The 12,382-nt window shown below is 39.8% G+C and overlaps 1 protein-coding gene across 1 annotated transcript in view; it reads right to left on the bottom strand.

The window, feature by feature from the left end:
- ZDHHC21 (zDHHC palmitoyltransferase 21) overlaps positions 1-12,382 on the bottom strand; it is a 54,078-nt gene that overhangs the window by 20,131 nt on the left and 21,565 nt on the right. The gene's annotated exons all lie outside the window — the stretch shown is intronic.

Here is a 12,382-nt window from a genome sequence, read left to right on the forward strand (position 1 = left end):
CAAAAAGGTGTGCTAGATTTTCAAAAAACTCAATCCACTATTTAAGGTTTGGTAGTATAGTAAGCCCTGCCAGTTTATTCCTGGCTTTTCCGCAGCAAAGCATGCCACATGCTATTCTGTACACACTTGTCTTCACAAGGAAACTTTCTCTGCTATAAGGCTTCCGTATCTTGGCTCTAGCCATAGTCTATTACATTATTTTAATAACACTTCTTAAAAAAAAATAACACTTAGAGCTTGACTCAAAGATGGCACTGTAATAAAATAAAAATATAGAGTTAGGGCTGTCAAGCAATTAAAAAAATAATCATGATTAATCGTGCTGTTAAACAATAATAGAATACCATTTATTTCAGGGTGGATAAAAAACAATGATTTTTTTTTCAAAAAAATAAAAAAAACCAGATTTTTTTATTTAAATCAAATTTTTTTGATAAAATGCATTTTGATTAAAAAAGATAGTTTTAATTAAGATACATTATAGCTCAAAGATATCTCATCATGAAATAGGTATCTCATCATGAAATAGAATATAAATTCTAATTCTATAGTATGAGACAATATATTCATGTAATGTTTAAGAAAAATTTTGTAAATGAGTTCCAATAGTTCATGGATTAGGGACTCAATTTTATGGGGTTCCAGGGGCTTCTGTACAGATTATTTAGGTTAATTTTTCTATGTACCCAATGGGACTCAGTGCTCAGTCTAGAAGATACCATCAGAGATGCTTAGTTTTGCAGTTCTCAAACTATGGATTTGTGACTCCAGAGATAACATGCTTGTTAACAGCAAAAATGTTTTTAAATAAATAAATAAAATACAGGGGTGAGAAGTAACCGACCTCAACCCTATTGTCCCTCTGCAAATTTGTGTACACAGAGTCAATCCCTTACCTCTCTCTAAAAGTGCAAAGTTTCAAAAAGTTCAATGAATAGAAGATCGTTGGGGGCGGAATAGATCTGGACAAGGAGAAGAAGTCTGGAGATAAATGTGAGAAGGGAGGGATAGGCAGTAGAAACAAAAGTGAAACTCTTTGAGCAGCAGATTCCAGAAGACTTGAGGTCTTTCTGAGTGTAGCCTTCATTGATTTGAGATCTACCATACCGTTCTCTCACTAGAAGGGAAAACCTATAATGGCAGCAGGCCATAAAAGAGACCCAGTCTGGGAATATTTTAATGAAGTTCCTCTACCTGTTGGTAAGACAGGTGTGCGTGCAAAATGCAAACAGTGCAACAAAGAAATGCAAGGCCTGGTCGCCTGAATAAAACAACCTCATGAGAAGTGCTCCTTCTCAGGAGGAAGCTGCGTTGAAGATGATGAAAGGAACATGTCTGACCATGCAGGATCTTCAGGTTGTTAAACTTTTTTATTTCATACTTCTTTCTTAATGACTGCCTGTCTTCCTTCTGGACTATTCTTGAATTCTCATGTGTGAGCAAAAAATATAGTTGTTACTCTACAGTACTATCATTTTAGATGAAGTTGTGATAAAAAAATAAATAGATGAAATAGGCAGATCTTCCTTTTACAATTTCACCTTTAAAGTAGTACTGCCAGTGAATGCAATGAGTAATACTAAATGAGCAGTATGGTAATAATAATTAAATAATTGCATTGACTTATTTTGTTTAGGAGAATCTCAACATACAGGATTCTGAAGACTATCCACCTTCAAGATCACCATCATTTTCTATAGTTTCAGAGTTATCTGCCAATGATAGTGTTTCAGTCACATCATGTATGTCACATAGCTACAGTATATCACCTGTAGCAAAAAGAAAAAAAAAAATCTCCATCATCCAGAAACAACCATAGATAAATCTGTGATAAGAACTAGCAGATTACAAAAAGAGGTAATTGATGAAAAAATTGTCTGGTTTATTTATACAACAAACTCTCCTTTCTGTACGATTGAGAACCCACACTTCATTAACATGGTTCAATTATTAAGACCAGGATACAGTCCACCCAACAGAGCAGATGGCACAGACAAATTGCTGGATAAAGTGTTAACCTGAGTGGAGCAATGGGTGGAGCAATGTCCACAATGATCCTGTTGTATGTGCTTGTATGACAACAGAAGAAGGGAATGTCTTCCTTACAGAAACAATTGATACATCAGAAAATGCACACACACAGCAGAATACTTACAAAAAGTAGCAGTAAAAGCTATAACAAACTGTGAAAAAAAATTCAAATGTCTAGTATGCAGCTTGGTCACAGACAATGCTGCAAATGTATCCAAGATTAGAAGAAATAATTTAGGAGAGAGATCCAAGCTAACAACATATGGTTGCAGTGCTCATTTGATGCATCTCGTAGCCAAAGACTTCAGAGTTCCAGAAATAAAGGTTAATGTTGTTGAAATTGCAAAATACTTCCGTAACAACCACCTTGCAGCAGCTGCTCTGAAAAAAGTGGAAGGAACCAAGTTAACTCTCCCACAAGACGTGCGATGGAACTCAATAGTGGACTGTTTTGAGCACTATATCAAGAACTGGCCTAATCTGATGACAGTTCGTGAACAAAATCATGAAAAAATAGATGTCCCTGTCACAGCCAAAGTTCTCAACATTGGTCTTAAGAGAAATGTTGAACACATGCCGAGTACTCCGAAGCCTAGTTCTGCAGCCTTGAACAAAATGCAAGGAAACAGCTGTTTTATTGTTGACACTGTTGAAATTTGGAAGGAACTTAAAAAGAGAAATATGCAATGACAGAGTTAAATTACAAGCACTAAAAAAACTAATGGAACAAGCACTATCTCCAGCGCATTTTCTTGCAAATATTCTCAATACTCGGTTTTGTTTAACTAATAATTTTAAAATGCTATTTTTGTACATTTTTCACTGAATTCCAATTTCCATCCAAATGTACCTTGACACAAATCAACAGTAAAACATTAATCTAGTAAATCAGAAATGTGTCATTCACTATTTTCTAACATAATAAAAATATAAATATCAGCAAGCTGAATAAATGTATAAGCTATATAATTGCTTAAATAAATCACACAGATACAGTGTATCCTCCTGTTTAGAAAAAAGTTGCACCAAATTTAGTATAAAGTTTATCTTTAATTGCAAAATACATGTTTTAATGGTTATACCACCCTGATAATCAATCTTTCTTTAGGAAAATAACTAAAAAGTACACATACAAAAAATTAATTATTTAAATCAAGGTTTCCTGATTGCTAATTTTAATCATGATTAAAATTGGTGATTTAAATCAAACTAAACATAATTTCAAGTTTATTTCCTAATGCTGACACTTAAGACAGACATGTTCTTCCAGGGTTTATAACTGAAGAATTCCAGTGCTGTTTGTGAGATTAAGAACTAGAAAGAACTTTTTATTATTTATGTTACATTAGTACCCAACAGTGGTGACAAGAGCACAAACTAAATGGTGGGACTGAGGCTGGAAGTTCCATGTCCCGCAAAAATATTTCTGATCCCACCCACACAAAATCATTTCTCATCCCAAATAAAATTAACCAACTAAACAAACTGGGAATTCCCTCCCACAAGATCGCCTCTCTGCTGTAACTCCTACCATTGCTCCACTACTATTGAAAATAAGCAGGCAACCTCTTTCACTCTGTTCCTTACCCTCCCATCTCTTTGGTTTAGTGACAAGCCCCACATTTCACATACTGCTCATTGCAAAAGCCCTATGTCCCCCACTCTTCCTTTTATATATATATACATATATATATCATATATATACACACACACCCATATACATATATATACACACACACACACACACACACACACACCTACCCTGTCAGAGGCTTCTTATTCCCTCTTTTCTTGTTGTTCTCAGGCCCCTACCCACTGCCTCCAAGTCACAGGCTGGCCAGTTCATCACTCTCTCTACCTCAGGGTATGTCTACACAGCAAACAAAAACCCGCAGCTGGCTCATGCCAGGAGGCTCAGGCTCCTGGGGCTTGGGCTGTAGGACTGTTTCATTGCTGTGTAGACTTCCAGGCTCAGGTTGGAACCCAAGCTGGAACTCTCCCACCACTCCAGGGTCCCTGTGTAGACGTACCCATAGGCCTTGTGATCAGTAGGAAAAACACATGTTCTTGCGATGTGGTTAGCGAACGTGGTTAAAATCCTAATGAAGACAAGGCAGTTTGCAGTTTACATATGTTAGCGCCTCGAATGGCTAAAGTGTTAAAACTACAAAATGCCTTGTTTTTAACTCATGTTAATTACCCTGTGTTCGCTAAAATGCAGTAAGAACACACTTTTTTCTCTATTAAAGACAAGACCTATGATATGCCACTAAAAATGCTAGAATCTTCCCAGCTTTCCTCTCCTTGTTACTCTTTCTACTGAAGAGAAAGAAGAAAGGTATCTGCCACAAAGTAGAGGGGATTAGCTCTACTAGCTTCTTTTTACTAGCCATCACTGTTCTCAAGAGATCCAACAAAGATCCATCATTCTAGGTACTATACAACTCAGAGAAACTGATTTAGGGCCTTAAATTTGCAAAGGGATCCACATGGGCAGACCCATATTCCTGCACAGAATCCCACTTGTGTCTGCCAACATTGGAACCCTTTGCAAATCTGGCTTTAACAGTAAAAATAACAGTTTAGTTTCTCTGCCCTTCCTGGAAACAGAAAAACAACATAATAAAGGGAAAAAAGAAAGCCTACACTTTAAAATTCAGATTAAATAACCTAAAGTATTAATAATGTAGTTAGGATTTTAGATACGTAGATTCCCCCAATTTATTTTATTATTTCTTTGCAGTAAGTATGAAGTAGCAATTTTTCCAAACAAAACTAGCCAAGATTACAAAATTGCCAGTTTAAAGCTATTCAAAAATTAAAGCAACCAATACTGGTTAAAATAAAGTCTAATCAATTTTGGACAGATCTTCACCTCATCATTCAAGCAGTGGTCAGGACTCTCCTTACCTCTATGCAACACGAGTGCCATGCAACCACAATTTGACCCCAAAGGTTCACTTACCCAATCACATTCCATAACATGCTCAAGGACAATGCTTCACAAATAATCATGGAGTTGCATAGCTTGTAAGTCATTATCACATTAACACAGTGGCTCCCCAACAGCCTGTTCCTCCCCATCACCACACAGATTCCTATGGTTCTCGGATTCCTTGTGCAAAAATATGGACAAACCTGCGAAGCAGTGGCAAGAAACTTGGGCTGAAAGACTGACAGAACTAATGTCTGTAGGCTTATGCTGAAGTGTATTACAGGCCAAGAGATATTCCTTCTCCATCTTAGTAACAGTTGCCAAAGACATTCTGAAAAGAACCATTCAGGGTGGTGAACAGATTCAAACACGCATTCTTGAAATCCACAGCAGAATCCAGCATCATTCACTGCAAAACAGTTTTCATCCTTTTCCAAGATCATCCACATCTGGGGAAGGAGGCTAGCCACATATGACACACAGTGTCAAGGATATGGCTAGTTCCTTTCCCCAATTCAGCCCCAGCTCACTAAGTAAGTCCCAGATATACTGAGAGAGACCTGCAAATTATACCTTTGTCTTGCCCCTCTTAGATGGGGAGTCTAGAGCAACAGAAACCCTTTTGATCGAGACTGCCAGCAACTCAAAGAAAAAAATAAAATACATCGAACATACTCTAGTCTGTCAGTCCCTAAAAAGAAATGTTCCCTGATGCATCGGATCTTGCCAGCCACCACCGAGTATCAAATAGCTCTTCCCTGAGTAAATGTTTGTTTCAAAGCTAGCTAAAAACTGACTCCAAACATCTGTCTACAGGCAATAACTAGATCCTTCTCATTCAGATTTCAAACTGGGATTAGGAACAGAAACAAAAACAGAAACTATGTTTCTGCTTTACCCATGGAAATCACTCATACTCTTGGACCTCTATCTACCAGAGAACACTTTTATCCCACCTAAGAGTGGCAGTAGGGGTCCAGACAAAAAAAAAAACCACACACACAGAATCCTTCCTCAAGGGTTGTACTCAGAGTTAATGATTGGCAACAGTGCTTCTGCTATCAAACCCTTGCCTTGAAGAAGCACAGAACTATAATCTCTCCTTTGATCTAATCAATATTTACATGCAGGTGTTTGGAGATTGTAAGATTTGTAAGATTTCAACTGCCAACAATATCCACTGAACACAATTCTGTCATTCACAACCTACCATATCTTCATCGTCTCCCAATTATCCCAGCATCTGGGCAAGATCAGCACACGGATGAGGAAAAACTGGATGACGAGATTATGCTGGTAGACACAGACAGACAGACAGACACACACACACAGAGGGCTGTCCACAGAAATGTTGTCTACACTAGGCAAAGACTGACGTCCATATATTGTGAAAACATTCTGCAGTTTGGGGGTGCAGTTTTGACACTATGGCTTAGAATTGGAGTCTCACCTAGCTGCATCTGCACCAAATGAATTCTAGCATCTTTAATTGGTAGGAGACAGTGTCCCATCCTTGTAGATGATGACTTGGCTTCAATCTACACACACTCATTATCTCCCAACCAGACTACTGCAATGCAATTTATTCCAACATCAAAATATCAACTCTGAAAATAACTCAGAGGTGCAGAATGCCGGAGCACGCTTCCACAACAACACTGGTTAGCAAGGCTGTTTACTTCATTAGCTTCCTACAGATCACCACACTAAGCAGGATGGCCTCTTACTGTCCAGACAAGCTTACAGGGTCAGGGAGGCACTGGGGTTAAATGGCAAGCAGCTAAAGGTCACCCATGAAAGGTCAGCATGGGTGAGAAGCAGGCCTCTTTTTACTTTGCCTTTCACACAACCCTACCCTCTATTTCTATGATAATTATTGTTTCCATGGGGTATCTATTTCTCGTTACTCTGTCTGTATTGCCAACTGTGATAAGGCAGGGTGCTACAGTCCCAGCTCCTGGGGATGCAGCACCTCGCAACTTGAAAGCAATTGTATGAGACCCTGCTATTGGCAAATCCTTGCAGTTGAACAGTACACTTAATTTGTTGATGATTTTTACGATTACAACTTGTAAATTGGCCCTAGCAGCATGGATCAGATTCCCCTTTATAGAGAGAAAAATGAATGGGGACTGAATCAGGTAGATAGTGCTCCCAACCCTACAGAGGTCAGGGGTTGGGATAATGCCTTTTTTGTGCAAATTCGGCATCAGCCTTGGATTTGTAATGAGGCCTGTGCACTGGCACAAGGCCTGGTGGTTGCTACATGTAGTGGGTTGACTGCCTAACCATACATCAGGTCTTAGAAAAATGCAGGCTTGATAGACATAGGCAAGGCTATGATGCTCATGACTTTGAGCAAAGGAGGGAAAGCTGGTGACAGTTCAAAGCCTGTAGGAGATACCTTTTCAAAGTTAAAGGTTCAATAAAGTTGCAGCCACTTAGCCAAAAGATTTTTAATTCTTGTCTTGTCTGCACACTTATTTGGCCACTGTCACTCGCAAGTTTAGGTCCTTATTTTTAAGGCTTTGCGTGCTCTGGGTTGAGGATTCCTAAAAAAGCAACTTTATCCTTTGGGGATCAGGACTACCCTCAACTACTCCAATTGTACTTTCAGTATCATGTGCTGAAAGCTCTGTCTCCCAAAGAACTGGCCCCAGGCTCTGAGATTTACTCATATAGGTACTTAGAATGAGAACAAGCCTGACAAATTTACAATCAAAATGGAATCTCACTTCTTTGATCTCACTTTCCTGTTAACACATAATATATATAAAAATTAATATGCCAACAGAAGAAAGTAAAACACATACACATGACTTTTCCCTCTGGGGGAGGGATGAAGAGGAAACCTCACATGACACTGCTAGTCTGCTTGTTTATTTTCAATTCTGGAAGTCTCTCAGATATCATGGTGATGAGCTCAATATAATAACCTGGATAGAAGAAGATAGGATAGAATAGAGAACAAAACCACAGACAGTCAGATAAACAAGCCAGATATCTCTAATTAAAAAAAAGTTTACCAAAGAGTAATATAATTTGTCACTCTTAGCATAAAAATGAAAAACACAAACGACTATTAATCTACCTGTTTTACCTTTAGCCAGACAGCAGCCTTTCAATATATCCTTTCCCCAAAACACTATTTTTTATTATAGCATATTTTATCTTCTTTCCTAGGTTATTCAGGATTCCTAAATAGTGCTTACAATTATACTGGAGGGAGGGATCAGAACTCTTACATCCTGTAAACTGTAATTATGACCCTAAACCAGCCAGTTTACTATAACACTCAGGGTAGAATTTCACATCTCATTTTCCAAAATAGTGTGTCATAGTCTTAGGGTACGTCTACACTACCCGCCGAATCGGCCGGTAGTGATCAATCTATCGCGTCTACTGTAGGCGCGACAAATCGATCCCCGATCGCTCTGCCGTCGACTCCTATACTCCACTGTGGCGAGAGGCAGAAGCGGAGTCGACGGGGGACTGGCGGCAGTCGACCCCGCGCCGTGAGGACGCGAGGTAAGTCGATCTAAGATATGTCGACTTCAGCTACGCTATTCTCACAGCTGAAGTTGCGTATCTTAGATTGATCCCCATCCCAGTGTAGACCAGGACTTAGAATAAACAATTAATAGAGGTAGATACGTTATTTATCCTATTAAAGGGATTTTTATTGAAACAGTTATTTGATATCCCATCTGTTTGGAAGCTTAAAGCATGATTTAAACTTACTGGCTTCAATTTTAATATATTTGTATACTTTGCTCTTACAAACATTAATGTACTGCCTCACAACCCTTTCCTTTTCAAATCCTCTGTGAAGTAATGTCATGTCCTTTTTATGGATGGGGAAAACTGAGGCCTAGGTAGGTCAGATAATAAATACCTTGCTCTTATGTTGTGCTTTTCCCATCAGCAGATCTCAGCACACTTTACAAAAGATGTCAGTATCATTATCCACATTTTACAGATGGAGAAACTGAGGCACAAAGAGGTGTAGTGACTTGCCCAAGTCACCCAGCAGGCCAGTGGCAGTCAGGAATAGAACCCAAGTCTCCTGAGTCCCAGTCCACTGCTCTATTCACTAAGGGCATGGCTACACTTGCAGATATAGAGCGCTTTGAGTTAAACCAGCCTTTGTAGAGCACAGTAGGGAAAGCGCTGCAGTCTGTCCACACTGACAGCTGCAAGCGCGTTGGCATGGCCACATTAGCAGCTCTTGCAACAGCCACAGAGAGCAGTGCATTGTGGTAGCTATCCCAGCATGCAAGTGGCTGCAACGTGCTTTTCAAATGGGTAGGGAGTGGGGTGGAGTGTGACAGGGAGTGTGTTATGTGTATGAGGGGGGAGAGAGAGTGGGTTTTGGGGGGGCTGAGAGCATGTCAGCATGCTGTTTTGTAAGTTCAGACAGCAGCAGACCGCTCCACCCCCTGCCTCTCTCTCTCACACACACACACACACAGCATTCCACAGTAATGGTTTGCTTTGTCTCTGAGCAGATAAACATGTTGGATGTCAGAAACGGAGCTTTCAAAGGGCATATCCGCATTCCTGCAGCGATTCCAAAACAGTGACAAGAGTGGCCACTTGACTTAAGGAGATTATGGGACGTGTTTCCAGAGGCTGATCAGAGCGCAGTAATGCAACACCTCATTCAAACTGACGCCCGGGCGTTTCAGCCAAGGCGCACCATGTGTTAATCTTCTCACCGAGGTGGAGTACCAGGAGCGCTCTAGCCGTGGAGTCAGAGCGCTCTACATGCCTTGCCAGTGCGGACGGGTAGTGAGCTAGAGCGCCTGGGGCTGCTTTAATGCGCTCTAAATTGCAAGTGTACCCAAGCCCTAAGTCACACTTAGGGCTTATCTGATGGAGAATTAGTGCACAGCAAGCTAGGGTGTAATCTACAGCTCCCTAATGTATCACACAAGAACTAGCCATATAGACCCTGCTTACCATGCACGAAAAATTCCATAGTGCACCCTGACCCTACTCTCATTTCAAAGTGGAGTAGATAAAAGTGCACTAGGGAACTTTCAGTGCACGGTAGCAGGATCCACATGGTCTGTTAGTGCGTGGCATCCTAGCAAGCTGTAGTTTTACACTGCAGCTTGCCACATACTAATTCTCCACAGAGTTGCTTAAGATCACACAGGAAGTCAGTAGCAGACCTGGGAATAGAATCCAGGTCTCCAAATGCCCATTACAGATTTCTAACCACAGAATTATGCTCCTTCTCATACATGTGGCTCATGAATCTTGTCTTTTACTTCTAAAAAATATTTGTATTTTATGTAAACGATGTCTTCCATTTTTCCTCTTCGGAGGCTATACTCTGGAAAGCTGTAATGTCGGGCAAATCCTACTACACCACTACCATACTCTACTCTAGAGCCACTAAACATTGCAGGAGGTGGAGTGGAGGAGAGACAAGGAGAAGTAACAGCAGGAAAGGCTTTTAAGACAAAAACATTTTTCTCCAGAACAGGTCAACCTGGAAAGAGAGATGGTTTTCATTCCTCTCTTCTTGCTACTTTGGGAGTCGAAATCTTTCCCAGAAATCACGGATTTATTAAATTCGATAATTTAAAGAAAATACAAAACTAGGAAGATTAGAGTTTTCTATCTTTTGCAAATCATCAGAGCTAGCTGAGGAATTTGATCACTGTCTTATTTGAATTACATGATGCTTCCTGCAAGGGTCTTGCATAGAAGTCAACACTGTTTTCATTTCTTTCCTATATTCAGTTCTTCTTCAGTTTCAGCAGTAATAGTACTCCTCCTACTGGACAAACAGAAGCACTAATTGCAACTCTCATTCAGACACCACTCAGGCTACAAAGAGCCAAACATGCTACGTAATAAACTGACTATGTACTTAAAGGAAGTGACTTTGGTGGTATCATACTGCAATTTCATATTTCTATTCAAGTAGGTGGCTTCTTGAACTATTTTCCAACTACTGCCCCGCTTAATAAACTTACATATTTTCATATTATACTAACAAAATACTACATAGTATTGTGTTCTTCTATACTATTAAAACAGCTTTATTTTCATCCCAATCTTATGTTTTTGTACCATGTATACCAAAGAATAAAAATAAAACAAAGTGAAGGCATGCAGCCAAAAATTTCACAAGTATTCTTAATGAGCCAGGAGAAAACTCTAATTCCAGATGGCCAATTTTTTAAAATGTATCCACTGTTTGGATTTCATGGTAAATACATGCCCTTACAGATTAAAGAAATGAAACCTCTTGATTAAAGCCAGAATTTCTACAAAGAATGGCACTCCTGAGAAAGGTAGAATACGCTCAGGTCTCTGGATTACTGTGGCATTTCAAGGTTAATTTGTGTGGGAAGATTAAAAGAATTTTGCAAGTGGTTTTCTTAAATTCCTAACTAATTGTGACCAAGTCCTCTTGATGTTCCTGTTCTTCTGGTGCCCAAAGGGATGGATGTATGATTATGTGGCACACTGTTACGTGACCTGATGTCCTCAGCAACACTATCAGTAGGGCCCTACCAAATTTGCGGCCATGAAAAATGTGTTACGGACTGTGAAATCTGGTCTCCCCCATGAAATCTGGTCTTCTGTGTACTTTTAACCTATCTATACTACACAGATTTCATGGGGAGACCAGCGTTTCTCAAAATGGGGCTCCCTACCCAAAAGAAGGGGGGGGAGGGTCGCAAGGTTATTGTGTGTGTTGGTGTGTCTCAGTATTGTCATCCTTACTTCTGTGCTTCAGAGCTGGGTGGCCAGAGAGCGGTGGCTGCACACCAGGTGCCCAGTTCTGAAGGCAGCGCCCCACCTGCAGCAGCGCAGAAATAAGGGTAAAAATACCATACCATGCCACTCTTACTTCTGCACTGCTGCCTTCAGAGCTGGGTCAGGACCACTACAGTTACAACACTGTGAAATTTCAGATTTAAATAACTGAAATCATGAAATTTACAATTTTTAAAATCCAATCACCATGAAATTGACCAAAATGGACCATGAATTGGTAGGGACCTAACAATCAGAAATCAGTCAAATGGGACTCTGATGTCATCTTTCAAGCTGAAATATTGGCTGGATTCCCAAACAAATTATATTTATTTTTCCTTTCTTTAATTTCAGCCACCAATCCTGCAGATGAAAAACAAAGAAGAGGTAAAGACTATCAGCTCAATACTAGCCTTCTGAAAGCAAATCTGAAACAATTAGTAACAGGCGACACTTGCAGTCTCTATTAAACAAATGTACACAAAATGTCTATTTGTTTACTTCTTTGTACTGTATGGCACAACATACTGTACCAGGGACTCAATTTTAAAAAAGTACGTCCCTGATAAATATCCTGATTCCACATCTGGGCACTTTATTCGGCACACGGGTGAGTAAAAACACGCTTTTTTTGAG

This window comes from Natator depressus, chromosome 5, assembly GCF_965152275.1.
Source record: "Natator depressus isolate rNatDep1 chromosome 5, rNatDep2.hap1, whole genome shotgun sequence".
In the NCBI taxonomy this organism is placed as follows: Eukaryota; Metazoa; Chordata; order Testudines; family Cheloniidae; genus Natator; species Natator depressus.